Source organism: Pseudophryne corroboree, chromosome 2, assembly GCF_028390025.1.
Source record: "Pseudophryne corroboree isolate aPseCor3 chromosome 2, aPseCor3.hap2, whole genome shotgun sequence".
Classification (NCBI taxonomy): Eukaryota; Metazoa; Chordata; class Amphibia; order Anura; family Myobatrachidae; genus Pseudophryne; species Pseudophryne corroboree.
Window position 1 is genome coordinate 258,886,315 of NC_086445.1, and position 13,197 is coordinate 258,899,511.

Below are 13,197 nucleotides of genomic sequence, written 5' to 3' on the forward strand. Positions count from 1 at the left end.
ATACAAAGCGTAGCCTGCCTAGGAAAGAGTCGGCGTTTGCGAGATGCTGCTACTGGTGCCGCCGCTGCTGTTCTTGCGGCGGGAGTCCATACATCTACCCAGTGGGCTGTCACAGTCATATAGTCCTGACCCTGCCCTGCTCCACTTGTCCACATGTCCGTGGTTAAGTGGACATTGGGTACAACTGCATTTTTTAGGACACTGGTGAGTCTTTTTCTGACGTCCATGTACATTCTCGGTATCGCCTGCCTAGAGAAGTGGAACCTAGATGGTATTTGGTAACGGGGGCACACTACCTCAAGAAATTGTCTAGTTCCCTGTGAACTAACGGCGGATACCGGACGCACGTCTAACACCAACATAGTTGTCAAGGCCTCAGTTATCCGCTTTGCAACAGGATGACTGCTGTGATATTTCATCTTCCTCGCAAAGGACTGTTGGACAGTCAATTGCTTACTGGAAGTAGTACAAGTGGGCTTACGACTTCCCCTCTGGGATGACCATCGACTCCCAGCAGCAACAACAGCAGCGCCAGCAGCAGTAGGCGTTACACGCAAGGATGCATCGGAGGAATCCCAGGCAGGAGAGGAATCGTCAGAATTGCCAGTGACATGGCCTGCAGGACTATTGGCATTCCTGGGGAAGGAGGAAATTGACACTGAGGGAGTTGGTGGGGTGGTTTGCGTGAGCTTGGTTACAAGAGGAAGGGATTTACTGGTCAATGGACTGCTTCCGCTGTCACCCAAAGTTTTTGAACTTGTCACTGACTTATTATGAATGCGCTGCAGGTGACGTATAAGGGAGGATGTTCCGAGGTGGTTAACGTCCTTACCCCTACTTATTACAGCTTGACAAAGGCAACACACGGCTTGACACCTGTTGTCCGCATTTCTGTTGAAATACTTCCACACCGAAGAGCTGATTTTTTTGGTATTTTCACCAGGCATGTCAACGGCCAAATTCCTCCCACGGACAACAGGTGTCTCCCCGGGTGCCTGACTTAAACAAACCACCTCACCATCAGAATCCTCCTGGTCAATTTCCTCCCCAGCGCCAGCAACACCCATATCCTCCTCATCCTGGTGTACTTCAACACTGACATCTTCAATCTGACTATCAGGAACTGGACTGCGGGTGCTCCTTCCAGCACTTGCAGGGGGCGTGCAAATGGTGGAAGGCGCATGCTCTTCACGTCCAGTGTTGGGAAGGTCAGGCATCGCAACCGACACAATTGGACTCTCCTTGTGGATTTGGGATTTCGAAGAACGCACAGTTCTTTGCGGTGCTACTGCTTTTGCCAGCTTGAGTCTTTTCATTTTTCTAGCGAGAGGCTGAGTGCTTCCATCCTCATGTGAAGCTGAACCACTAGCCATGAACATAGGCCAGGGCCTCAGCCGTTCCTTGCCAATCCGTGTGGTAAATGGCATATTGGCAAGTTTACGCTTCTCCTCCGACAATTTTATTTTAGATTTTGGAGTCCTTTTTTTTACTGATATTTGGTGTTTTGGATCTTACATGCTCTGTACTATGACATTGGGCATCGGCCTTGGCAGACGACGTTGCTAGCATTTCATCGTCTCGGCCATGACTAGTGGCAGCAGCTTCAGCACGAGGTGGAAGTGGATCTTGATCTTTCCCTAATTTTGGAACCTCAACATTTTTGTTCTCCATATTTTAATAGGCACAACTAAAAGGCACCTCAGGTAAACAATGGAGATGGATGGATACTAGTATACTTATGGATGGACGAGCGACTGCCGACACAGAGGTAGCTACAGCCGTGGACTACCGTACTGTGTCTGCTGCTAATATAGACTGGATGATAATGAGATGAAATCAATATATATATATATATAATATCACTAGTACTGCAGCCGGACAGGTATATATATTTATTATGTAATGACTGATGACGGACCTGCTGGACACTGTCAGCTCAGCAGCACCGCAGACTGCTACAGTAAGCTACTATAGTAGTATGTATAAAGAAGAGAGAAAGAAAAAAAAAACCACGGGTAGGTGGTATACAATTATGGATGGACGAGCGACTGCCGACACAGAGGTAGCTACAGCCGTGGACTACCGTACTGTGTCTGCTGCTAATATAGACTGGATGATAATGAGATGAAATCAATATATATATATATAATATCACTAGTACTGCAGCCGGACAGGTATATATATTTATTATGTAATGACTGATGACGGACCTGCTGGACACTGTCAGCTCAGCAGCACCGCAGACTGCTACAGTAAGCTACTATAGTAGTATGTATAAAGAAGAAAGGAAAAAAAAAAACCACGGGTAGGTGGTATACAATTATGGATGGACGAGCGACTGCCGACACAGAGGTAGCTACAGCCGTGGACTACCGTACTGTGTCTGCTGCTAATATAGACTGGATGATAATGAGATGAAATCAATATATATATATATATATATATATATAATATCACTAGTACTGCAGCCGGACAGGTATATATATTTATTATGTAATGACTGATGACGGACCTGCTGGACACTGTCAGCTCAGCAGCACCGCAGACTGCTACAGTAAGCTACTATAGTAGTATGTATAAAGAAGAAAGGAAGAAAAAAAAAAACACGGGTAGGTGGTATACAATTATGGATGGACGAGCGACTGCCGACACAGAGGTAGCTACAGCCGTGGACTACCGTACTGTGTCTGCTGCTAATATAGACTGGATGATAATGAGATGAAATCAATATATATATATATATAATATCACTAGTACTGCAGCCGGACAGGTATATATATTTATTATGTAATGACTGATGATGGACCTGCTGGACACTGTCAGCTCAGCAGCACCGCAGACTGCTACAGTAAGCTACTATAGTAGTATGTATAAAGAAGAAAAAAAAAAAAAACCACGGGTAGGTGGTATACAATATTATATATATATTATATACAATTATATATATATATATATATATATATATATATTAAACTGGTGGTGATTATTAAACTGGTGGTCAGGTCACTGGTCACACTATCAGCAACTTGCAAGTAGTACTCCTAAGCAGACAATCACAATATATATTATACTGGTGGTCAGTGTGGTCACAATGGCAGTGTGGCACTCTGGCAGCAAAAGTGTGCACTGTACGTTATATGTACTCCTGAGTCCTGCTCTCAGACTCTAACTGCTCCCCACTGTCAGTGTCTCCCCCACAAGTCAGATATACACGTCACACTATCTATCACTTCAGCAAGTAGTAGTACTCCTCCTAATGCTCCCCAAAATTACTACTGTGTCTCTCTCTAGTAGTCTCACTCTCTTCTCTATAAACGGAGAGGACGCCAGCCACGTCCTCTCCCTATGAATCTCAATGCACGTGTGAAAATGGCGGCGACGCGCGGCTCCTTATATAGAATCCGAGTCTCGCGATAGAATCCGAGCCTCGCGAGAATCCGACAGCGGGATGATGACGTTCGGGCGCGCTCGGGTTAACCGAGCAAGGCGGGAAGATCCGAGTCGCTCGGCCCCGTGTAAAAAAAAATGAAGTTCGGGCGGGTTCGGATTCCGAGGAACCGAACCCGCTCATCTCTAGATGTTATGTGTGGGAAGTTCCGGGTTTTCTATGTAACACTGTGATTATCATTATGGCTATATATGGGTGAACTGTGTTTGTATCATTTGAACCTTGACAAAGGTCCAGTAAGGACCGAAACGTCGGTGTGATGATTATGCCTATGCCACATTAAACCCTGATTGACTAAATGATTCGACTGGTAAGTGCACTCTATCCAAGATTTATATATATATATATATATATATATATACAATAGTGTAATTAGCGCTGCTACCAAGACGACAAGACTTATATCTAAAGGTGGGTACACACTAATAGATATATCTGCAGATCAATTGATCGGCAGATATATCTATGGACGGATCGAGCAGTGTGTTCAGCATACACACTGCCCGATCCGTCGGGGACTGACGTCATGAACTGGGCGGGCGTGTATACACGCCCGCCCTGTTCAGCTGTCAATCACCGGCGGCCGCCGCAGCATGTGTACGGGCAGTCGGCCGACCGCCCCGTACACACACAGCGACGCGCCAATATATCGGTAGGTATATTGGCCGTCGGCTGTGCTGCGGGGCCGACGCCATACCTCTCTGAACGACGGAGTTCACAGACATATCGGCCGTACACACTGGCCGACGGTCCCGCGATATATCGACCAGTGTGTACGGGCCTTAAGATAAATTATAGATATGAATGATACAATTTATAACACTTCCCCACTTAGGGAGGCTGCTAGAAAAGTCCTCTGATATAGACTCTATTTCAAAGTCCCAAGAAGCACATATAGAAAATGGTAGAACCCAGTGCCTTCTGTGTTAGTGGTTTCCAAGTGCAAATTAAATAATAATATGTGTACCACATCAAGTATGCCTTCCAGCCTGTAGTGTAGATCTTTCCTTCTACTGGTCAGTTTTCGGGCTCTCTCAGTAGTCCGGTATATGAATCGTTGGGAAAGTAGAAACGATAATAGTGCAATATTGCAAGTATAATAAATAGGTGTGCTCGTGAAGTATTGCGGTGTGGTTAATACTAATAATTATGCAACAGTTTAAATAACACACCCGGGGGTATATTTACTAAGCTCCCGATTTTGACCGAGATGGTGTTTTTTCTTCAAAGTGTCATCTCGGGAATTTACTAAACTCAAATCACGGCAGTGATGAGGGCATTCGTATTTTTTTTACGGCTGTGTAGTAAAAATACGAATGAATACACCATCGGTCAAACGCGGCAGTTTAGGTATAGAACTCGGTCATTTACTAAGCATTCGTATTTGAAATCTCTTCCGTGAAAATGCATGTGCGGCCGTGAAAAAAATGCAAATCGTAAAATAAGCCTAAAAAAAAGTAGACCTGCTTTTGAGAAGCGTGTTTACATGTGTTTTCAATTTTAAATTACTCACACCTGATTTTTTGGACCTTTAAAAGGGACCCAAGCACATGTTTCACATCTCTCACTCTGAAATGGCTGCTACCGTGTGTAGTACTGATTTCTTGTTTTCTGGGGGATACCTGAGACTGCTCCATGAGGCTACAATAAAGCAAGGCCAGGAAACTGAACATGGTCAGCAGGTTGTACAGGTTCCGCGTAGGCTGGGCAGGCCTGGTTTTTATAGGGGGCATTTAAACTTGAACAAATTGGCCGATGACCAGGTTATACAGATGGTCCGGCTAAATAGAATAAACATTTTCCATCTGTATGACCTTGTCAAACTGAACCTAGACCCTGACACAGCACGCTCTCGCTCTGGCCAATGTGCTGGGTGCCATAGATTGCACACAGTTTGAGCTGAGGCCACCTAGGGGCAGGCAATATATTTATACCAATAGACATCTGGGCCAATCCAGTAATGTGCAGGTGGTTTGTGTTGCAAATTAAACAATACACATATTCTGTGTGAATAATTTATTACCTTCAACACAGGCATTTTTGGTGTAACAAATCAAAAAACATTATTTGGAACAAACTATTTCTCTAACGTCCTAGTGGATGCTGGGAACTCCGAAAGGACCATGGGGAATAGCGGGCTCCGAAGGAGGCTGGGCACTCTAGAAAGATTTAGGACTACCTGGTGTGCACTGGCTCCTCCCACTATGACCCTCCTCCAAGCCTCAGTTAGATTTTGTGCCCGGCCGAGGTTGGATGCACACTAGGGGCTCTCCTGAGCTCTTAGAAGAAAGATAGTCTTAGGTTTATTATTTTCAGTGAGACCTGCTGGCAACAGGCTCACTGCAGCGAGGGACTAAGGGGAGAAGAAGCGAACTCGCCTGCTTGCAGCCGGATTGGGCTTCTTAGGCTACTGGACACCATTAGCTCCAGAGGGATCGACCGCAGGCCCAGCCTTGATGTTCGGTCCCGGAGCCGCGCCGCCGTCCCCCTTACAGAGCCAGAAGCAAGAAGATGGTCCGGAAAATCGGCGGCATGAAGACATCAGTCTTCACCAAGGTAGCGCACAGCACTGCAGCTGTGCGCCATTGCTCCTCTCACACTTCACACTCCGGTCACTGAGGGTGCAGGGCGCTGGGGGGGGGCGCCCTGAGGCAGCAATAAAAACACCTTGGCTGGCAAAAATACCTCAATATATAGCCCCAGGGGCTATATATGAGGTAAATACCCCTGCCAGAATCCAGAAAAAAGCGGGAGAATAGGCCGCGGAAAAGGGGCGGAGCTATCTCCCTCAGCACACTGGGCGCCATTTTTCCCTCACAGTTCTGCTGGAAGGAAGCTCCCTGGCTCTCCCCTGCAGACTACTCTACAGAAAAGGGTAAAAAAGAGAGAGGGGGGGCATTTAATTTGGCGCAGTATATAGTTTATATTAAAAAGCAGCTATAAGGGACATAACTCAGTTAGTCCCTGCCTTATATAGCGCTCTGGTGTGTGCTGGCATACTCTCACTCTGTCCCCCCAAAGGGCTTTTGTGGGTCCTGTCCTCTATATTGATTCCCTGTGTGTGTGGAGTGTGTCGGTACGGCTGTGTCGACATGTTTGATGAGGATAATGAGGTGGAGGCGGAGCAGATGCCTTTAGAAGGGATGTCACCCCCTGGGGGGCAGACACCTGAGTGGATGTGCTTATGGAAAGAAATGAGTGCACGTATAGACTCATTACATAAGAAATTTGACGACATGCCGACTGCGGGACAGCCGAGTTCTCAGCTCGTGCCTGTCCAGGTGTCTCAAAAGTCATCAGGGGCTCTGAAACGCCCGCTATCTCAGATGGCACAAGTAGATGTCGACACGGATACTGACACCAGTGTCGACGACGAGGAGTCAAATTTAATGCCCATTAAGGCCATTCACTGCATGATTGAGGCAATGAAAGAGGTGTTAAATATCTCTGATTTACATCCAGGTACCACAAAAAAGGGTATTATGTTTGGGGAGAAAAAACTACCTGTAGTTTTTCCCCCGTCAGATGAATTAAATGAAGTGTGTGAAGAAGCGTGGGCTTCCCCTGATAAGAAATTGGTAATTCCTAAGAAGGTACTAATGGCGTTCCCTTTCCCGCCAGAGGATAGGTTACGTTGGGAAACACCTCCTAGAGTGGATAAAGCGCTCACACGTTTGTCTAAAAAGGTGGCACTACCGTCTCAGGATACGGCCGCCCTTAAGGAACCTGCTGATAGAAAGCAGGAGGCGATCCTGAAGTCTGTATATACACACTCAGGCATTATACTTAGACCAGCTATAGCGTCAGCATGGATGTGCAGTGCTGCCGCAGCGTGGTCGGATAAACTGTCAGAAAATATTGACACACTAGACAGAGACACGATTCTGCTAACAATTGACCATATCAAAGACTCAGTCTTATATATGAGAGATGCACAGAGGGAAGTCTGCCGGCTGGCATCTAAAATAAGTGCATTGTCCATCTCTGCTAGGAGATGCTTATGGACTCGCCAGTGGACTGGGAGCCAGGTACGGTGGGGGCCCGCCTCATAAAATTCAGCGATCAGTGGGCTCGCTCACAGGTGGATCCCTGGATCCTTCAAATAGTATCTCAGGGGTACAAGCTGGAATTCGAGGCGGCTCCACCCCACCGGTTCCTAAAATCTGCCTTGCCGATTGCTCCCTCAGACAGGGAGGCGGTGCTAGCAGCGATTCACAAGCTGTATTCCCAGCAGGTGATAATCAAGGTACCCCTACTTCAACAAGGCCGGGGTTACTATTCCACACTATTTGTGGTGCCGAAACCGGACGGTTCGGTGAGACCCATTTTAAATTTGAAATCCTTGAACACATACATAAAAAAATTCAAGTTCAAGATGGAATCGCTCAGGGCGGTTATTTCAAGCCTGGAGGAGGGGGATTACATGGTATCCCTGGACATCAAGGATGCTTACCTGCATGTCCCCATTTACCATCCTCACCAGGAGTACCTCAGATTTGTGGTACAGGATTGCCATTACCAATTCCAGACGCTGCCGTTTGGACTCTCCACGGCACCGAGGGTATTTACCAAGGTTATGGCGGAAATGATGATACTCCTTCGAAAAAAGGGAGTTTTAATTATCCCATACTTGGACGATCTCCTAATAAAGGCACGATCCAAGGAACAGTTGTTAGTGGGAGTAGCACTATCTCAGGAAGTGCTGCGCCAGCACGGCTGGATTCTGAATATCCCAAAGTCACAGCTGGTCCCGACGACACGTCTAATGTTCCTGGGAATGATTCTGGACACAGTCCAGAAAAAAGTGTTTCTCCCGGAGGAGAAAGCCAGGGAGTTGTCTTCTCTAGTCAGAGACCTCCTAAAACCAAAACAGGTATCGGTGCATCACTGCACGCGGGTCCTGGGAAAGATGGTAGCTTCTTACGAAGCAATTCCATTCGGCAGGTTCCATGCCAGGATTTTTCAGTGGGACCTGTTGGACAAGTGGTCCGGATCGCATCTTCAGATGCATCGCTTGATAACCCTGTCCCCAAGAACCAGGGTGTTTCTTCTGTGGTGGCTGCAGAGTGCTCATCTTTTGGAGGGCCGCAGATTCGGCATACAGGACTGGGTCCTGGTGACCACGGATGCCAGCCTACGAGGCTGGGGGGCAGTCACAAAGGGAAGAAACTTCCAAGGACTATGGTTAAGTCAGGAGACTTCCCTTCACATAAATATTCTGGAACTAAGGGCCATTTACAATGCCCTAAGTCAAGCAAAATCCCTGCTCCTACACCAGCCGGTGCTGATCCAGTCAGACAACATCACGGCAGTCGCCCATGTGAATCGACAGGGCGGCACAAGAAGCAGGATGGCAATGGCAGAAGCCACAAGGATTCTCCGATGGGCGGAAAAGCATGTACTAGCACTGTCAGCAGTGTTCATCCCGGGAGTGGACAACTGGGAAGCAGACTTTCTCAGCAGGCACGACCTCCACCCGGGAGAGTGGGGACTTCATCCAGAAGTCTTCCAAATGATTGTAAATCAGTGGGGTCGTCCACAGGTGGACATGATGGCGTTCCGCCTAAACAAAAAACTAGAGAGGTATTGCGCCAGGTCAAGAGACCCTCAGGCGATAGCTGTGGACGCTCTAGTGACACCGTGGGTGTACCAGTCAGTTTATGTGTTCCCTCCTCTACCTCTCATACCAAAGGTATTGAGAATAATATGAAAGCGAGGTGTAAACACAATTCTCGTGGTTCCGGATTGGCCAAGAAGAGCGTGGTACCCGGAACTTCAAGAGATGACCTCAGAGGACCCGTGGTCTCTGCCGCTCAGACAAGACCTGCTACAGCGGGGGCCCTGTCTGTTCCAAGACTTACCGCGGCTGCGTTTGACGGCATGGCGGTTGAACACCGGATCCTGAAGGAAAAGGGCATTCCGGAGGAAGTCATTCCTACGCTTATTAAAGCTAGAAAAGAGGTTACAGCAAATCATTATCACCGCATATGGCGGAAGTATGTTGCATGGTGTGAGGCCGAAAAGGCCCCAACAGAGGAATTTCAGCTAGGTCGATTTCTGCATTTCCTGCAAGCAGGAGTTAATATGGGCCTAAAACTAGGCTCCATTAAAGTACAGATCTCGGCTCTGTCGATTTTCTTTCAAAAAGAACTAGCTTCAGTACCTGAAGTTCAGACATTTGTGAAAGGAGTGCTGCATATTCAGCCCCCATTTGTGCCTCCTGTGGCACCTTGGGATCTCAACGTGATGTTGAGTTTCTTAAAATCACATTGGTTTGAGCCACTAAAAACCGTGGATCTGAAATATCTCACGTGGAAAGTGGTCATGTTATTGGCTTTGGCTTCAGCCAGGCGTGTGTCAGAATTGGCGGCTTTATCATGTAAAAGCCCTTATCTGATTTTCCATATGGATAGGGCAGAATTGAGGACTCGTCCCCAATTTCTCCCAAAGGTGGTGTCAGCGTTTCACCTGAACCAGCCTATTGTGGTGCCTGCGGCTACTAGGGACTTGGAGGACTCCAAGTTGCTAGACGTTGTCAGGGCCCTGAAAATATATGTTTCCAGGACGGCTGGAGTCAGAAAATCTGACTCGCTGTTTATCCTGTATGCACCCAACAAGCTGGGTGCTCCTGCTTCTAAGCAGACTATTGCTCGCTGGATTTGTAGTACAATTCAGCTTGCTCATTCTGTGGCAGGCCTGCCACAGCCAAAATCTGTAAATGCCCATTCCACTAGGAAGGTGGGCTCATCTTGGGCAGCTGCCCGAGGGGTCTCGGCTTTACAACTTTGCCGAGCAGCTACTTGGTCATGGGCAAACACGTTTGCAAAATTCTACAAATTTGATACCCTGGCTGAGGAGGACCTGGAGTTCTCTCATTCGGTGCTGCAGAGTCATCCGCACTCTCCCGCCCGTTTGGGAGCTTTGGTATAATCCCCATGGTCCTTTCGGAGTTCCCAGCATCCACTAGGACGTTAGAGAAAATAAGAATTTACTCACCGGTAATTCTATTTCTCGTAGTCCATAGTGGATGCTGGGCGCCCATCCCAAGTGCGGTTTATCTGCAATACTTGTACATAGTTATTGTTAACTAAATCGGGTTATTGTTGAGCCATCTGTTGAGAGGCTCAGTTGTTTCATACTGTTAACTGGGATTCATATCACGAGTTGTACGGTGTGATTGGTGTGGCTGGTATGAGTCTTACCCGGGATTCAAAATCCTTCCTTATTGTGTACGCTCGTCCGGGCACAGTGTCCTAACTGAGGCTTGGAGGAGGGTCATAGTGGGAGGAGCCAGTGCACACCAGGTAGTCCTAAATCTTTCTAGAGTGCCCAGCCTCCTTCGGAGCCCGCTATTCCCCATGGTCCTTTCGGAGTTCCCAGCATCCACTACGGACTATGAGAAATAGAATTACCGGTGAGTAAATTCTTATTTTTCTGCAGGCGTCATTATTTTTTTGTGTGTGCTGGGTGCAGAGGCTTGCCCTGGTACGTTGGGCCGGGTTCGGCTTTAGCGTCTAACTGGGGAGTTAACTGGGGGGGTCTGGCTTGGTGTAGTTGTTCCCGAGCTAGAGCTTACTTGGTGTGATGCCAACACATTAAGGCTTTGGCTGAGGTTATTTAGGCTTGCAGTCATTTGGGTATTAGCGGCAGTGTTGTTTGCTATAATTCTGGACAGGTTTTCATTAATCATTTGGTTGTGTTGAATCAGTTGAATGAGGGCTTGTTGCTGCCGCTGTTGTTCATCCATGATGCGTTGCAGATTGGCTTGCATTTGAGTGTTGTCTGCCCTCATCTGCTCCATTGAATTGGCAATTCTGCCAACCTGAACTATCAGTCTGCCTGAGTTCTGACTGAGTCGCGGCAGATGATGGGGCAGACTGGCAAGGTATTGGGTGTGGGTGTTCAGGCACGCATAGTGTTGCGCCTGTTGTGTGGCCCAACTGCTCCAAAACTCGGGGGCCATTTGTTGCTGGGGTTGTGTTGGGCTCAATTGGGGGCTGTGGGATGTTTGGGGTGGTTGGGGTATGTCCTGCGGCGTGGTTGTCTGGGTAGGATCTATGGCTTGCAGGTGTAGTGTGTAAGTATCCTGCTGGTCACTTTCCTGCTGGGCATCCTCGGCCATGATGTGTGGTTCTGTATGGGGTTGAAGACAGCCACTATTTAGTCATTATTTAGCATTGGTCTATTTATAGCTTTACGTCAACATGCATTACTTCTTAATATTCATGTTGGTATTGATAAATAGATTGTTGGCTAAACTTCACAATTTAGTTCACCTTTTTGTATAAATATGTTGCTTTTAACGTTCACTACTCAGTTGAAAAATGTTTAAGGGAATTGTTGGACTCTGAGCCATAATTAATGTTCGAACACGAAGAACTCTAACAAATACAAATTACTACATTTACATATTGTGTATGAAGCTTCCTTTTGAAAAACACACACAATACAATAAATGTGTTGAGCAATACACTCATACATTGTTCAAGGCAGTCAGTGGTCTGGCCAAAACTTAAACAAATATAGTGGAAAAAAATGTAAACATTAACAATGGGTGAAAAAGTCTTAAGGTGTCCTATGTTTCGAACTGGTGATGTTGGGCATGCAAAACAATTGGATGAAACTTAACATTTATGTAGCTGTTTCTAGCAAACATTTAAAAAAAAAAAATATTTGTTGCTATGCCCAACATCACCTCTGAAAATTATGCACAAAAAAACCATAAACCCCCATGTGCTTGCTGTTGATGATTATTACAAGGATGAATGTTTATTTGTGACACATTTTTGTTTCTGTGCGCAAACAGTGGGGCAGATGAATTAACCTGGAGAAGACATAAGGAAGTGATAAACCAGTGATATGTGCAAGGTGATAAAGGCACAAGCCAAACAGCTCCAATATGTAAATTAACAGTTAGGATTTGTTTGGCTGCTGCCTTTGGCACCTTGCACATATCACTGGTTTAGCACTTCCTTATGCCTTCTCCAGGTTAGTACATCTACCCCACTGTTTTTTAACTTCTTTACAAGTAATTGTTATGTTTACTCACCAGACAGCTGAGGGGATTGAGGATCCTCGCTTTCTGGGCTTGCCAAAATGGCTTGTGGTGGCAGGGCCGACACTATGGAGATGCGCCGTTGGGGTGGTGAGGATGCTGCTGGTGATTCAGCCTCAAGACGGCGTCTCTTGGTTGGCCTCCTATGTTGAGGATCCGAGCCCTGTGATGGGCGCCTTAGTGGAGGGGGGTTTGCTGAAGAAGAACCTATGTGATAAGATAAACATTAACATTCTGCTTTTCTCTGTGTTTTCAGAATATGTGTTTACACTAAATTCTTACCTGCATCGCCAGCATCTGCATCTCTTGGCAGTGTGGGATGTGGCCTGGCTGTGCTGCTTCTCTTTCGTACTGTAAAAATATGAAGAATGTACTAATGAACATACTATTATGTTTATATGTTTATGCAAATTCCTTATTGTGATGTAAACATATGTGGAACCTGATGAGAAGTAAACTAAACTATTCTTATGCTTTTCTGCCTGACTTCATTGGGTGTGTATAGTTGAATTAATGAACAATTTCACCAACCAATCCATACACAAAGGTGCATAATGCACAATATTATACTACTTAAAACACAAACTTGGGGGTAAATTTACTAAGGGGGTCATTCCGAGTTGTTCGCTCGTTATTTTTTTCTCGCAACGGAGCGATTAGTCGCTAATGCGCATGCGCAATGTCCGCAGTGCGA

At 46.5% G+C, this 13,197-nt stretch overlaps 1 long non-coding RNA gene across 1 annotated transcript; it reads right to left on the bottom strand.

The window, feature by feature from the left end:
• Positions 1–11,562: 11,562 nt before the first annotated feature.
• LOC135050708 (uncharacterized) lies at positions 11,563–12,889 on the bottom strand. The gene is made up of 3 exons (XR_010241754.1): positions 12,786–12,889; positions 12,498–12,710; positions 11,563–11,581 (listed from the first exon to the last, which is right to left on the bottom strand). It is a non-coding gene; the product is annotated as an uncharacterized LOC135050708 (long non-coding RNA).
• Positions 12,890–13,197: the final 308 nt, after the last annotated feature.